Source organism: Podarcis muralis, chromosome 14 (genome assembly GCF_964188315.1).
Source record: "Podarcis muralis chromosome 14, rPodMur119.hap1.1, whole genome shotgun sequence".
NCBI classification, from domain to species: domain Eukaryota; kingdom Metazoa; phylum Chordata; class Lepidosauria; order Squamata; family Lacertidae; genus Podarcis; species Podarcis muralis.
Window position 1 is genome coordinate 33,049,284 of NC_135668.1, and position 4,214 is coordinate 33,053,497.

Genomic DNA, 4,214 nt, shown 5'->3' on the forward strand with positions numbered 1-4,214 from the left:
AGAACAGTTTCAGGTTAAGTACAGACCTCCGGAACGAATTAAGTACTTAACCCGAGGTAGCACTGTAATTGTCAAGGGTTCTCATTACTAGCCCATTGTTCTCCATTGTGTGAAACGTTGTCAGCTGATTTCGTTGATCCTTTTGGGTGTAGTTGCAAAATCAGAAGTGCAAGCTCCCTTCATGATACCCACAGTCACACCTCCTTCTACGATTGTACAACAATCTTATACTATTAAATAATTAGAGTTGCATTATAACAATCAATGCAGATCTCCATGTGTTGCCCTTCTATTTTCTGTGCGCTTACTTGGGCAAATGGTTTGGAGTGCTCCAATATCTCCATGTGGAGTGACTTAGATTGTGTTTTCCTTGAAGTTCCATTGTATGTAACAGAACTTACACACCATTCTCTTGAAACTGGAGTGCCTAGTGTTGTCAGTGTTCCTAAATGCTGAGCTTTGGAGCATATGGAACAATTCATTGGTCTTCTTCCTGTGTGCCTTCTCCAGAATGACCCTAGGAGCCAATCCTCTGTGGCTCACTCACCTCCTTTCATTCTGATTGTCTACAATCAGCACCAAGGGTGAGAAGATTTATTCTCAATGGCTTCAAAGCTCCCCTGCTTGGGTAGCTCAGGAGACCCTGCTGCAGAAATAGTAACATGTCTTCAACACTTCTGCTTCCACCTAGAACCTGATCTTCACACTTATTCCTTGGTTTTTCTCTTGCTTCTTCCTCCAGAACCGCGGCTTGTTGAGCAATCCCAAAGTGCGGGACACTATGCTGATGCTATCGGCGGAGATCATTTTCCCACAGATTGCCACCAGTTCCCTGGAAGACACAAACACTTGGTTCCAGAAACTCAACCTGCTTCTCCCGGGTGTCAATGGAACAATTCTTGAGCTGCTACCCCTGGGTATGCCCTGCCCGTATTACCAAACCATGTAAGTAGCTGGCATACATTTACCTCAGTAGTTTCTAGGTCCCTTCACATAGTTGGATAACAGACAGAGGTTACCTCTTGTACACATTGGTGGCTACCACACAATCTGCGTCTTGAACATCCATCCTGATTTGTTGTGGAGACACCAGATTCTGCTGCTTCGAGCAAGTGTTATTCCAACACTTTCCAGTGCATTTTACTATAATTTGGGGAAGCGGGTTTATTGTGCAAGATCTTCCACTCAACTTCATTTGAGTAACCTTAATTTGAATACCAGTTGCTAGAAACCACAGGAGAGCAGAGTGCTCTTGTGGTCGGGTCCTGTTTGCAGGTTTCCCAAAGGCATCTGGGTGGCCGCTTTGAGAACAGGCTGCTGGACTAGATGGGCCACTGGCCTGATCCAGCAGAGCTCTTCTTACGTTCTTATATTCTTAATCCCCCCCCCCCCCAAATAACCACAGTCTGGAAGCAGCTACACCCAGCTGAGGACACAAAGGCTGGTTTCATCAAACCACCTAGTTCAGCACTCTGGGTTGCATCCAATGCTAGTCCTACTCAGAGCAGACCCATTGAAATTGATGGTCATTTGGAGAACTGTTATACAAGCGATATAATGAAATTCAGTTAGAGGGGATTCGAAGAAGTCAGTTAACAATGTTATAAAAATCAGGTATTTGAAGAAGTAATTGTTTTTTGTGTTTAGTTTTTTTTTGGTATTGAAATGTGTCTTTATTTGTTGTGTGTTTTGTGATGTCATTTTTGTTATAAATGTGGAAAATTAATTAAAAAAAATGAAGAAAAAAGAAAGAAAAGAAATTGATGGCCATGACTATCTGAAGTTCATTCATCTCATTGGGTCTGTTCTGAGTAAAGCTTAGTGGAGCACAACCCTCTATTTCCAAAAAGACTCCAGAGCCAGTTGCAAGCAGGGTGAGAAAGCTATAGCCCTCCCAGACTATTGTTTGTTCTCTGCACCTTGTGCTCTGAGGTACGCTGCCTCTGAACATGGGTGCTCCATTTCATTTCCATGGTTTAAAGTCATGGATAAGGCCTATACTGGAGGAAGGGCAGGTTGGATGCTAGTAAATGAATATGGTGAATAGGTGGAAAAACAAGTGTGACTCAAGCCAATGTGTGGAATTGCTTGTGTTTCTTCCTCAGTGTGAAAGCGATGGATGGTCTTTACTCAACATTATCAGCCAGGAAGAGGCAAGATGTGTATGACTTCCAGAAGGCTTATTTAGCTTATCAGTTTGCTGATTCAGGTAAGGAGCCAAAGGGGCAGGTCTTAGGAATTTCACCCTGATACAGGAGTGGGGAATGGATCGAGTTGGCAGACCAAATCCTTATCTCCCCTGCCCCCTGTGGGCCAAGATTGACAGGGGAGCATGGTGGTTCACCTGCTCATCATTTGATGCCACTGGTGACCCGTTTTTGTCACCATAGCTTGAAGTTCAGTCACATGGGCCAAAGTGCTGTGCTGTGAAAGCCGCAACAACCAGCTGATTGGCAGTGCCTGCAAAGCCCTTTTGACAACTGGCTGATATGTGATGTCAGGTGTTGGGCAGGTGGTGGTGGTGTCTTGACCAAAACAGTTTCACTGGCCAAATGGGAGGCCTGGTGGACCTAATTATTGAGCCTTCCCCCAACCTCAACCACTAGTTCAGTTGCTGAGTGTTTATGAACAGTTTATCTGCTCAGAAGTTTATCTCTTCGGTGCTTGGGGCAAACTGTTCTGTTGGTTGGAAGAAGGGCAGGGAAGGAGGAGGAGGGTGTAATAGACTTCCAACATCATTTATGCACAAATTCATCCTTTGTAAGGAACCCAGCTGTGGATTTTAGTCTGTCTTCGCTTGACACATTCTCTTGCCTCCACAGGGTCAGCGTGCGATGGTGGGACTACAGGAATCCGAGACTGGCTGACAAAGAATTTGGGGGAGTTTTGCGCAGTGGCTAAGCTGAGTGAACTTCAAGCTTTTTACCCAGAACTTGATGGAGTAAGTTTTTCTCGGCACTGTGCTCCAGAGGGGGCTGCCCCACCTCTTTCCTCTGCAGGGAACAGTAGCAGCCCTGTGCAACGATGAAAGTATCTTCATCCAGCCTAAAACTGACAAAAGGGAGCTGATATATCTTTAAGGGAAAGGATTGATGTTCTCTGCAGTCTCTTTATATTCCACTCTTTCTTCTCTTCTTGAGTTTTCAAACTACTGCTTGCTTTAGAAAGTAAATACTTCAGAAATCAACCTGATTGGCAACCAAATTGTCTTTCAAGGCCGGTGTTTAGTTTAATCAGTAGCAATCTGGGGAGCAAATTTCTCCCGTAATGGTTCAGTTTTCGATGCTTGAGTATCATCATTAAGCTGAGAAGCAGCAAAATGAAGCTGTGCGTTTTCTTCTAAAGCAAACACAGATTTTTAACACAGGCAGTGTAATGTTTTCAAGAACAGTATGAACATGGAAAATCACCCATGAATTCTGTCAAAATTTATGCAAGAAGGGTTTTTTTGGGGTGGGTATCTTCCTTACATATTTTAAAAAGAACACTGTATTTAACCATGTAACAACGGTTCTAAATCAAACATGATTTTTCTGTGTTTTGGAAATGGTTGCTGATATCCAGAGCATCGTCTCTCTACCCGCTCTTTATTCTGTGGTTGTGCTGATCTGGTCAATTAATAAAATAATAATAATGTTGAAAACAGCTGAATTGGTATGTTTCATGGTGGTGTTTTCTTTAAGAACACACACACACACACACACACACACACACACACACACGTAATGTGGTCCTTTTAACCCCACAACCATGCCCCCGAAAGGTGGGATCAGACATGGGATGGAGTAGAAATTCAGTCCAATTCACATTTCACTTGCAGTTTCTGCAACAATATATTAACAGAAACCCAGTGGTATCCTTTGAACTTTGCACCGCTCCAGATTTTGCAATGCAGTGCTCCACCCAAGCAATATATACAAAAGATGGGGCAACACAGGTCTAAAAATGCATACAGGAGTAAAGGATAGCATGCAAAAACGCATTATGCTAGGGGGAACTGCTTTGCACAAACGTGCCCATCAAGAAAAACTGCATTAAAAAAGTGTATGTTAGAAGAAATATGCACTAAAATGTTTCTGAATTTTAATAAAGGCTTAACCAAAATTAAAACAAACAAACAAACAAACAAACACAAAATGATTGGAAAAATGAGAAACGGGGAAGAACTGGAACTGATTAGGCCAGCCCTACACGGGATACTGAGCATTCCGACC

The 4,214-nt window shown here is 43.1% G+C and overlaps 1 long non-coding RNA gene across 1 annotated transcript; it reads left to right on the forward strand.

The window, feature by feature from the left end:
* Nucleotides 1-2,124: 2,124 nt before the first annotated feature.
* Nucleotides 2,125-3,643, forward strand: LOC114584685 (uncharacterized). The gene is made up of 2 exons (XR_013390724.1): nt 2,125-2,209; nt 2,823-3,643. It is a non-coding gene; the product is annotated as an uncharacterized LOC114584685 (long non-coding RNA).
* The last annotated feature ends 571 nt before the right edge of the window (nt 3,644-4,214 follow it).